Below are 12,862 nucleotides of genomic sequence, written 5' to 3' on the forward strand. Positions count from 1 at the left end.
GGGTAGCCTATCCCTTCTCCAGGGGATCTTCCCGACTCAGGAATTGAACCAGGTTCTCCTGGATTGCAGATGGATTCTTTATCAGCTGGGCTACCTGGGAAGCCCAATAGTACAAGTGAACCAGCAGGCAAAGAGGGCACATCTTGTGCTCCCCTTACCTCATTGTCCATACTTTCACCTCCAGAAAAGCAGGCTTTATCATGGGTGGAAGCTTCTCCACGTTAACTTTGAGTGGGATTGTAGTCACATAGGGCCGTGGGAGAAGCCTGAGCAAAGGCTTATCTGACCTTTGGTACTTCATTAGAGCTATCTGTCTCCCACTGCTTTATCAGCTATTCTTGTAAGACTCTAGGTGTCCCTTTAGTCTGTGTAGTGGAAAGAAAGTGTGGACCACAGTTAATTGAATTAATAAAGTCATACTTCAGAGTGGAGAAAAACATCTATCACTTTTTTGTCAGGTGCCTGGGCTTCCCTGGCGGCTCAGATGGTAAAGAATCTGCCTGCAATGCAGGAGACCTAGGTTTGACCCCTGAATCAGGAAAATCCCCTGAAGAAGGAAATGGCAACTCCAGTATTCTTGCCTAGAGAATTCCATAGCTCCACAGCGTGGAACCTGGTGGGCAATAGGCCATGGGATCGCAGAGTTCGACACGACTGAGTGACTTTCACTCCCTCACTTCCTGAGAAGGAAAGGCAGAGAATTCAAATGACATTTGAGTGTTGGAAAAACAGGTTGTCATTTCTTGGCAGCACAGTCTAGTTCTTTCTTAAGGATGTTGGGTGGAAATTTTTCCCTCCCTACATTTTTTTCAGCTCATATGTATTTCCAGGGAAATCCAATCCTTATATTTCTGATTCATTTGCACTTAACTCATCACAGTGTTTTTCAAGAACCATTTCCAGTGGGCCTTTAAAACATGACTCCATTTATTGGACAAATGAGTTCCTCTTTCTGCCTATCCCAGGTAGAACACGTACAAGGAGGAAGTGACATTCTCTAGAAAAATCATTGGAATGCACTTTCATGAGGGAAGCAGGACTCTACTGGATAATTGGCTTTAGTGCTTTTCATGCACTAAATAAAGGAAACTGGAATATCCTGGTGGCCCTAAGTGACTAGGAATTAGTTTGGTAAGGAAACTGGCAAGAACTGTCCTGGAGGTGATGATGGACTCTAGACCTAGGAGGAGGTATAGATCAGCTCATCTGACTGAGGCGAGGGTGTCAAGAACAGCTAGAATAACTCCCTGGGAGCAACCCTTGGAGAAGAGGACTGAAGTATGTATGCTTCAGTCTGGATTAGGTAGTCTGTTTAATGACAGTGAATAAACTCAATCTGAAGAATATTTCTAGAGAAAAGCTCAGTCATCTCAGAGGTCCTATCTTTTCTTTTTTCTTTTAACTCTATTATATATATGTTCCAACACCCTCTTTAGAGAAGTTAATTAATCAGCTGTCCTCTCTCTTTCATGTTCTTTTTCCACTGTTGCCTTCCAATCAGCATATAGGCATGTACAACTCTCCATATAAAGCCACCTTTTTAACCCTATGTCACTCTACCACTCACCTGTCCCCTTCAGCTGAGATTCTAGGAAAATTAACTCACACACTATCCATCCTTTGATTCTCAGCTGTCTGTTGAAGGGGAGCAGAATAAGTGAGCGACAAATATGCTACATTTGACAATGGATTATTTCGAGCTGAAGTAAATACCCCATTAGACTCAAACAAAACAAAACGCTGCTCTCTTACCTCTCCCTTAACTTCCTAAAAGAATTTAGATAGGGAGCCTGACTGAGAGAGAGAGAGAGAGAGAGAGAGAGAGAGAGCTATTACCAGAGATAACTGTTATCTGAATGGCATATCTGTATGGCAGAGCAAACAGCTAATTATCAACTATCTGTTCTTCTTACAGTCTTGTAACCCATCCTCTTCCCCTTTGAAGTCCCAAGCCCTTATCTCATTCCTTGGCTCAGGATGACAAATAAACCTCAACTGCCTGACTTGCCCCTGCGACTCATCTTCTGATGGGGATCCCATACATTTATAATTAAATTTGTTTTTCTGTGAATCTGTCTTATGCCAAATTAATTAATAGACCAGCCAAAAAACCCTAGATGGGCAGAGGAAAATTTTTCCTCCTCTGTACTGCTCAACACATAAAAAACTATCTTTCACTTTTACCACTCATTTAATCTTTTTTTTTTTTTTTTGGCTATGGCTGGGCAAAGATCTTCATAATTAATATATTTAATGGAGTACCACATTGCACTGTGCATCATTCTTGATGTCTCTATTGCTTTGAACACTACAGAAATATCTCCCTACATCAATGTGTATCACAACAAACTCAGCTGAGCTTTTGTGTTCAGAGTTTTATTGGGGTTTTGTTACATAGGCATGACTGATTGAATCATTGGACATGTAATTGAACTGGATCTCCAGCCCCGCTTCCCTTTTTGCAACTCTCTGGTAACAGAGTTGGTCTTTCTTTCATGGCCAGAACCTATCCAGGAGCCAGCATGAGTCACTTTGTTAACACAAATTCAGTGTAGTCCCATGTGGCCATCATGAGTAACAAAGACACTTCTACCACTCAGGAAATTCCAAGGATTTAGAGGTTCCCTCCCAGGAACCAGGGACAAAGACTAGCTAAACTCTTCCTTACTTTTTAAAATGAAATATAGTTGACTTACAATGTTGTGTTAGTTTCTGGTGTATAGCAAATTGATTCAGTTATATATTTTTTCAGATTTTTTTTTTTTTTTGCACTACAGTGTGTTGCAAGATATTGAATATAATTTCTTGTGGGCTTCCCTGGTAGCTCACATGGTAAAAAATCTGCCTGCAATGCAAGGAGACCCAGGTTCAACCCCTGGGTTGGGAAGATCCCTGGAGATGGGAATGGCAACCCACTCCAGCATTCTTGCCTGGAGAATCCCCATGGACAGAGGAGCCTGGCAGGCTGTGCAGTCCATGGGATCTCACAAAGTCAGACAACTGAGGGACTAACACTTTCACTTCCATACAGTAGGACTTTTCTGTTTATCTGTTTTGTATATGGTAGTTTGAATTTACTAATCCTTGAGTCCTAATTTATCCCTCTCCACCTTTCCCCTTTGGTAACTATACGTTTGTTTTCTATGATTGAGTCTATTTCTGTGAGTCTGTTTCTGTTTTGTAAATAAGTTCATTTGTATCATTTTTTAGCTTCCACATATATGTGATACTATATGCTATTTGGCTCTGACTTACTTCACTTAGCATGATAATCTCTAGGTCCATCCATGTTGCTGTAAGTGGCATTATTTCATTCTTTTTAATGGCTGAGTAGTAGTCCATTCTGGGGCTTCCCAAGTGGCTCAGTGATAAAGAATCTGCCTGCCAATGCAGGAGATGCAAGTGTGATCCCTGGGTTGGGAAGATCCCTTGGAGGAGGAAATGGCAACCTACTCCAGTATTTTTGCCCGGAGAATCCCATGAACAGAGGAGCCTAGTGGGCTACAGTCCACGGGGTCACAAAGAATTGGACATGACTTAGCCACTAAACAATAATAATATATATACCACATCTTCTTTATCCATTTTTCTGTCCACAGACATTTAGGCAGCATCCATGTCTTGGCTATTGTAAATAGTGCTGCCATGAACATACAGGTGAATGTATCTTTTTTAAAAATTTGTATTTATTCATTTATTTGACTGTGCTGGGTCTTAATTGGAGCACACAAGATCTTTGATCTTCACTGCAACACGTGAACTCTTAGTTGTAGCATGCAAACTCTTAGTTACAGCATTTAGGACTTAGTTCCCTGACCAGTCCATCTAGTCAAAGCTATGATTTTTCCAGTGGTCACGTATGGATATGAGAGTTGGACTATAAAGAAAGCTGAGCACCAAAGAATTGATGCTTTTGAACTGTGGTGTTGGAGAAGACTCTTGAGAGTCCCTTGGACTGCAAGGAGATCCAACCAGTGAATCCTAAAGGAAATCAGTCCTGAATACTCATTGGAAGGAATGATGTTGAAGCTGAAACCCTGATACTTACCACCTGATGGGAAGAACTGACTCATTTGAAAAGACCCTGTTGCTATGAAAGATTGAAGGTGTAAGGAGAAGGGGATGACAGAGGATGAGATGGTTGGACTCAATGGATGTGAGTTTGAGCAAGCTCCAGGAGTTGGTGATGGACAGGGAAGCCTGGCGTACTGCCGTCCATGGGGTCACAAAAAGTAGGACACAACAGAGTGACTGAACTGAACTGAACTGAACTCCCTGACCAGAGATCGAACCTGGGCCCCCTGCATTGAGAGTGCAGAATCTTAGCCACTGGATCACCAGGGAAGTCCCTTGTGTATCTCTTTGAATGATACATGATGATAGAGTTTTCTCTGGATGTATGCCCAGCAATGGGATTGCTGGATCATATGATAACTTTATTTTTAGTTTTTTATGGAATCTCCATACCTTTTTCCATAGTGATTACACCAACTTACATTCCCAGCAATAATGAAGGAGCATTCCCTTTTCTCTGTACCTTCCCCAGAATTTATTATTTGTAGAGTTTTTAATGATGGCCATTTGAACCTCACTGTAGTTTTGATTTGCATTTTTCTAATAATTAGCAATGCTGAGCATCTTATCATGTACCTATTGGTCATCTGTATGTCTTCTTTAGAGAAATATCTATTTAGATATTTCATTTTTGCAGGGAGTTGTTTTATTTTGTTTGATACTGAGTTGTGTGAGCTGTCTATTTTGGAAATTAAGCCCTTGTTGGTTGCATTATTTGCAAAATTTCTCCCATTCCATAGATTGTCTTTTCATTTTGTTTATGCTTTCCTTTTTATGCAAAAACTTCTAAATTTGAAATATTTGCATATATTCTCTTCTAGGAGTTTTATGGTATCATATCTTATATTAAAGTCTTCAGTCATTTTGGGTTTATTTTTGTGTATGGTGTGAAGTGTTCTAATTTCACTAATTTACACGAGGCTGTCCAGCTTTCTCAACATCATTTGCTGATGAGACTGTCTTGTCTATATTGTATATTCTTGCCTCCTTTGCTGAAAACTGACCATAGTTGTGTGAGTTTATTTCTGGGTTCTTTGTTCTTTTCCATTGATCAATATGTCTGTGTTTGTGCCAATACCATCATGCTTTGATCACTGTGACTTTGTAGTATTGTGTGAATTCTGGGAGGGTTATGCCTCCAGCTTTGTTCTTTTTCCTTAGGATTGCTTTGGCATTTCTAGGTCTTTTATGGTTCTATATTATTGTTAGGATTATTTGTTTTAGTTCTGTGAAAATCGCCCTGGGAAGTTTGATAGGGATTTCATTAAATCTGTAGAGTGCTTTGAGTAGTACGGCAATTTTGACAATATTAATTCTTCCAATCCAAGAGCATGGGGTATCTTTCTATCTCTTTGAAACAGCTTCAGTTTCCTTTATAATTATTTTATAGTTCTCAGCATATGAGTCTTTCGCCTCATTGGTCTGGTTTATTCCTAAATATTTTGTTTATTTTTTGATGCAATTTTAAAAGGAGTTTTCTAACTTCTCCTAATCGACACTAAATTCTTTCTTAGGTAACAGCTAAAATTCTTGAAATGCTATAGGGGAGGAGTAATTCACAGAAGGGGGCTCTAGTGTTTCAATGCACATTGAATGTACATGCTTAAAAAGAATCTGATATGTGAAAGTCAGGTTTATGAAAACTAAATACAAAAAGAATGGAGAGTTATGGAATAATCATACAACAGATGGTGTAATATGTAGACATTAAAATTATGCTCAAAAAATTTAAAGACAAAAGGAAAACACTTAGATAATGTGAACTTTTCTATATGGAGAAAAAGCAAGCAAGAAGAACAAAAACATAGTGGAAGAACCTTAGCAATGACCATAGTGGGAGGAGAGTGCATTATATTGAAGGAGTGAAGAGGTAGAGAATACCTTCTCCAATGAACTTCAAGTTTTGCTCACATGACTGGACCTGGGGCAGGATGTTATGAAGTCCACACTGGCTGTGAGGTTAACATGGAAAAGCTTTGTGTCTTCTCCTGTGTATCGGTATGAGACAGAAAATAAAACTGTTGCCTAGCTTAGTTGAAGATAATATAAGGAAAAAAATACAAAACCCTTTTACACTTACATTCCTACTGAGTTAATAATATTTAATTAACCACTTAATTTACCACTTTTTTGTTCCTATTTTCTTATGTCAAATTTTGTTTTGTGTATTTCCTGTCTTTTTTTTTTTTTTTTAACAGTGAATTTGTATTTTTCTCTAAAAAATCCCCAAAGGTACAAAATGGAAACGGCATTAAGAGAAATTTCCTATGGTCTTTCTCACTTTTTTCTTTCCTACTTTCTTTCTTTTCTAACTAAAAACAAAATGCAAAACACATTCTACATATTAGGAAAAGGCTTTACTTTTGTGCTTAGAAATGACAACATGTAAAAGTTTTTTTTTAATCCATTAAATTAATAGAAAGTGATTACCTGCCTGACAAAAGTTCATCTGAGAAATCTTTTCAAAACCAAGTTTTCTTGATAAATATTTAATGTGCCAATGTGTAAAAATGTCCTTTCCAGTTGATCAAACTTATTTTATCAAACTATTTACATTTTCCCTGAAATTGGCTTTATCTTGTACATTACTTTGGGGATAAAATTTCCCCAAATTCTGATGTCAGTTGCTATTTTATACTGACAAATTGAAGCCTCAGATTTACATTTCTTTGAAACATTAAAAAATGCAATTTTAGAAAAAAAATTATAATTCTTGTATACTCTACAAGAACTTTCCTAAATTTGCCAGGGAGGTATTATCTAATCAAGATTAAAAAGGAAATAATAATAACAGAATCCAAATGTATTTTTTACATTTCAGATGCAAAATGCTTTTATAATATTTAATTTGGTTTCTTATTTTGTATTAGATTTTTATTTATTAAGTTCCTTCATTTTATTTTTGACCTATAGTGCTCGATTTATATAGCCTGACCCAAAGATATTCTCCACTAAATATTCTTCCATTCCCTTTGACATAAACCAAGTAAGAATTAAGCTCTCCTTCACAGAGCCTTAGATTTTTCATCCTTGTCGCACTCCTGTAATCTTTATTTCAAATCGTATTCTATCAGAATTAAGTTTTCGAAGCACCACCAGAAATCGGCAGATCCTTGGAGGCCCTCTGAGATCCTATCAGGAATCCATGAGATCAAAACTATTTTCATAATAATACACTAATGGTGTAAAATCGTTGATGGGTAAAACTGCCGGTCCTTTTGCGTGAACCAGTGCAGTGGCACCAAACTGTATTAGTAGTCATAGTAAACAAAACAAACCAAACAAAACAGGCAAAGCTCATACAAGTCTTTTAAATACTCAGTGTAATAAAATGGGAAGGACACATAAAACACTTCTGTACAGAATGAAATACAATGACTTCTTGTTTTTGAGGAAGAGCATTTGTGTGATTATTTGAGCTGTGAACTGAACTCAACACTTTTTTCATGAAATATACTTTTTTTTTTTTTTTTAATTTGAAAGAAGGAATGACACAGAGTGGTTATTCAGACTTGGGTATTTGGCAGACATTTTCTCAAAAACAAGTGAAGTGAGTTTGTCACTTTGGGGAAAACAACTATCTGATGCCAATGATACAATTAAAATTTTAAGGGGAAAATTCAAATCTTGGAGAATTTTATCCACTACCATGGGTTTGATAGCTTCCAAATACTTAAAGACTTTTCTGATGAAGTTGGTGGTGATATTAATAAATGTGACTTTGTGTCAGTGTTTGGAAGATCTGTATAACTAAGTAAACCAGAATGTTCCAAATTACCAATGTATGATATTACAAAGTTAGGCATAAGTGAAAGATTTCCTCAAAGTGCAAGACAAACCAATGGGTTTTTAATGTAATAGAGTATGAAAAGTGTTTGATATGATTTCAGATTCCACATTGTAAGTAACCTTTGATAAACTACTGCTTATCAAACTTTGGTATAGTAGCAAAGAATAACCACAAATATGTGAAAAAGCATATGGGAAAGACATGATGTCAAGGATACTACAAGTAGTTCAATAATTACTAGAACAGTGGTTCTTTTGCAGGCATATTTCTATTAAAAAATTTGTTTTTAAGACACCAAACTACTTTGTTGAAATTACTGCTTAGTTTCCAAAATGCTTCTCTCTGTAAAAATGGTAGCTAAGAGTAGTGACTTTTTTATAGTTTTCTTTCTCATCAGCCATGTACATGGTGAGGGGACATAAAAAACATTGACTGATCTTTGTAAAAGCCCATTTTGATTACCAGTGCTTTTTGAAAGCAAAATTTTGAATAATAATTTCAGTTTTAATTTCCTTGTGAACATTTCTTCAACTTAGCCACTGAAATTTCTCAAGAATAATTGACTTTAGGAGATAAGTTTAATATGTCTTTGAAATACACTTTAGCTCTCAAGTCTCTCACAGATGAAAGCTTTGTTCTTGGCAGTGCAAGAAATATACACCCTTCTTGAAAACTGATTTTTGGGGAAAAAATATGCTTATTTTGGATGTTCCCTGTGAACAGTTAGGACACTCTCAAATAAAGCAAATGTTTCCTTTATTTCAAGGCAAATAAATGATGTTTTCAGATGCCTCTGAACAGACCTCAAAAATGATCCACACTACTGTCATTTTTGAGTTATTGGAGGGATCTCATTAGCCTTGAAGGAAACCAGAGACCTGAAGTAGTGCCTTCAGGCACCACAGCCTAAGGCTTGAAATACAAAATCATTGAGAAATTCAAAACTGTGCAAAACAAAGAACTGGGGAATGATTCAGTTTCCTACTAACCAGGCAATGATGGCCTCGTTGTCTGTTTCAGGCCCATTCAGCCCCACCACACTGATTTCTTTCTCTATTTCCCAATATTTAGGGATATCCCCCAGGAAGATACTTTACAGCTCTAGAGTCATAATTGATTTCATGGATGAATGGTCTTTCCCACACTGGTGCCATGCTGGAATATAAGAAACACATAACTTACTGGAATCTTGAGATCTGGATTCTAGGGACTGTTTAATTGCCAACAGAGAAGGCAATGGCATCCCACTCCAGTACTCTTGCCTGGAAAATCCCATGGATGGAAGAGCCTGGTAGGCTGCAGTCCATGGGGTCGCTAGGAGTTGGACACGACTGAGCGACTTCACTTTCAATTTTCATTTTCATGCTTTCGAGAAGGAAATGGCAACCCACTCCAGGATTCTTGCCTGGAGAATCCCAGGGATGGGGGAGCCTGGTGGGCTGCCGTCTATGGGGTCGCAGAGAGTCAGACACTGAAGCGACTTAGCAGCAGCAGCAGCAGAAGCAGTTAATTGCCAACTGTGTAATTTTTAACAAATTACTTGACCTCTCTGGGCCCCGGTTATCTCCTCAGTAAAAGAAAATATTACAACAGATTCCAGTTACAAAGTTCTGTATTTTTATGAACACTGTCCTGCCATTGGTTCTTAGGCTTCACAGAGGAGAGTTGATAAATATCACCACATTCATCCAGTTTCTCCGTCCTTACTGTATCCACATTTGGCCTCAAAAATCATATTCATTTCAAGACTTCAGGAAGTTATTCAGTTCGGTTCAGTCATCGTGTCTGACTCTTTGCGACCCCATGAACTGCAGCATGCCAGGCCTCCCTGTCTATCACCAACTCCCAGAGTTTACTCAAACCCATGTCCATTGAGTTGGTGATGCCATCCAACCATCTCATCCTCTGTCATCTCCTTGTCCTCCCCCTCTCAATCTTTCCCAACATCAGGGTCTTTTCAAATGAGTCAGCTCTTCGTATCAGGTGGCCAAAGTAGAGGAGCTTCAGCTTCAACATTAGTCCTTCCAATGAACACCCAGGATTGATCTCCTTTAGGATGGACTGATTGGATCTCGTTGCAGTCCAAGGGACTCTCAAGAGTCTTCTGCAACACCACAGTTCAAAAGCATCAGTTCTTCAGTGCTCAGCTTTCTTTATAGTCCAACTCTCACATCCATACATCACCACTGGAAAGAACATAGCTTTGACTAGATGGACCTTTGTTGGCAAAGTAATGTCTCTGCTTTTCAATATGCTATCTAGGTTGGTGATAACTTTTCTTCCAAGGAGTAAATGTCTTTTAATTTCATGGCTGCAATCACCATCTGCAGTGATTTTGGAGCCCCAGAAAATAAAGTCTGACACTGTTTCCACTGTTTCCCCATCTATTTGCCATGAAGGGATGGGACCAGATGCCATGATCTTAGTTTTCTGAATGTTGAGTTTTAAGCCAACCTTTTCACTCTCCTCTTTCACTTTCATCAAGAGGTTATTTCTGCATGAGGGTGGTGTCATTTTCATATCTGAGGTTATTGATATTTCTCCCGGCAATCTTGATTCCAGCTTGTGCTTCCTCCAGCCCAGCGTTTCTCATGATGTACTCTTCATATAAGTGGAATAAGCAGGGTGACAATATACAGCCTTGACGTACTCCTTTTCCTATTTGAACCAGTCTGTTGTTACATGTCCTATTCTAACTGGTGCTTCCAGACATGCATACAGGTTTCTCAAGAGGCAGGTCAGGTGGTCTGGTATTCTTATCTCTTTCAGAACTTTCCACAGTTTATTGTGATCCACACAGTCAAAGGCTTTGGCATAGTCAAGAAAGCAGAAATAGATGCTTTTCTGGAACTCTTGCTTTTTTGATGTTGGATGTTGGCAATTTGATCTCTGGTTCCTCTGCCTTTTCTGAAACCAGCTTGAACATCTGGAAGTTCATGGTTCACGTGTTGCTGAAGCCTAGGTTGGAGAATTTTAAGCATTAATTTACTAGTGTGTGAGCTGAGTATAATTGTGCAGTAGTTTGAGCATTCTTTGGCATTGCCTTTCTTTGGGACTCAGTCCTGCGGCCACTGCTGAGTTTTCCAAATTTGCTGACATATTTAGTGCAGCACTTTGACAGCATCATCTTTTAGGATTTGAAATAGCTCAACTGGAATTCCATCACCTCCACTAGCTTTGTTCATAGTGATGCTTCCTAAGGCCCACTTGACTTCACATTCCAGGATGTCTGGCTCACTCATTCAAGGATAGGTGAGTGATCACACCACTGTGATTATCTGGGTTGTGAAGATCTTTTTTGTACAGTTCTTCTGTGTATTCTTGCCACCTCTTCTTAATATCTTCTGTTTTTGTTAGGTCCATACCATTTCTGTCCTTTATTGAGCCCATCTTTGCATGAAATAGTCCCCTGGTATCTCTAATTTTCTTGAAGAGATCTCTAGTCTTTCCCATTCTGTTGTTTTCCTCTAATACTACCAAATGATTAGAGTTGGAATATTTTCCAGTTGAGTTTCAAAATTAATTCCTGGTTATTAGGATGACTTCCCCTCAAATAGTTAACATGTATTAGTATATACTAGGTATCTGTCACTGTTTTAAGTGCTTTACAGGTATTAATTCACTGAATCTTGGCAACTTTGTTAGAAAAGTACCATTATTAACCCCATTGAACAGATGAGGAAACTGAGGAACAAGAACATTTAGTACTTGTTATGGTCACTCAGCTGGTAAGTGGGAGAGTTGGAATTCAACCTCAGGCAGTTGATTAGAGAGGTGCATTCTTAACCACAAGCCTGGACTGTTTCCAATATTTATTTCTGCTTGTTTTATCATTCCCTTAACTTATTTATTATGGAAATACTAAAACACACATTATAATAAATCTGCATATGCCTGTTACCCAGCCTCAATAATGATCAAAGATGACCAAATATGGCTTATCTATATATTCTTTACCTTCTTCAGCTAGATTACTTTGAAACAAATCCCATGGATGGTAGATTTTATTTGTAAATACTTAAGTGTTGTTGTTGTTCAGTTGCCCAGTTGTGCTCGATTCTTTGCTACTGCATGGACTGCAGCATGACAGGCCTCCCTGTCCCTCACCATTTCCCGAAGTTTACCCAAGTTCATGTCCATTGCATTGGTGATGCCATCCAACCATCTCATCCTCTGATGCCCTTTTCTCCTGCCTTCAATGTTTCCCAGCATCAGAGCTTTTCCAATGAGTTGGCTGTTCACATCAGATGACCAAAATATTGGAGCTTCAGCCTCAGACCTTCCTAGGGTATTCAGGGTTGATTTCCCTTAAGATTGACTGGTTTGATCTGTTTGCTGTCTAAGGGACTTTCAGGAGTCTTCTCCAGTGCCACAGTTCGAAGGCACCAATTCTTTGGCATTCTGCCTTCTTTATAGTCTAGCTCTCCCAGGTACTGGCCACTGGGAAAACCATAGTCTTGACTATACAGACCTTTGTCAGCAGAGTGATGTCTCTGTTTTTCAATACACTGTCTAAATTTGTCATAGGTTTCCTGTCAAAAAGCAATTGTTTTCTGATCTCATGGCTGCAGTCACAGTCTGTGGTGACTTTAGAGCCCAAGAAGAGGAATTCTGTCACTACTTCCACCTTTTCCCTCTCTATTTGCCATGCAGTAATGGGACTGGATGCCATGATCTTGGTTTTTTTAATATTTAGTTTTAAGCCAGCTCTCTCTCTCCTCCTTCACCCTCATCAAGAGCCTCTTTAGTTACTCTTTGCTTTCTGCCATTAGGGTGGTATCATCCGCATATCTGAGGTTGTTGATGTTTCTCCCACCTATCTTGATTCCAGCTTGTAACTCATCCAGCCCAACATTTCTCATGATGTGCTCAGTGTATAGATTAAGCAAACAAGGTGACAGCAGACAGCCCTGTTGTGCTCCTTTCTCAATCTTGAACCAATCAGTTGTTCCATACAGGGCTTTAACTGTTGCTTCTTGACCTGCATACAGGTTTCTC

General features: G+C 38.7%; 1 non-coding gene across 1 annotated transcript; it reads right to left on the reverse strand.

Annotated features, from left to right (window-relative positions):
• Window positions 1-4,271: 4,271 nt before the first annotated feature.
• On the reverse strand, window positions 4,272-4,344 carry TRNAE-CUC (transfer RNA glutamic acid (anticodon CUC)). The gene has a single exon. It is a non-coding gene; the product is annotated as a tRNA-Glu (tRNA).
• Between the last annotated feature and the right edge of the window lie 8,518 nt (window positions 4,345-12,862).

The sequence above is a fragment of the Odocoileus virginianus genome, chromosome 11, assembly GCF_023699985.2.
Source record: "Odocoileus virginianus isolate 20LAN1187 ecotype Illinois chromosome 11, Ovbor_1.2, whole genome shotgun sequence".
Classification (NCBI taxonomy): Eukaryota; Metazoa; Chordata; class Mammalia; order Artiodactyla; family Cervidae; genus Odocoileus; species Odocoileus virginianus.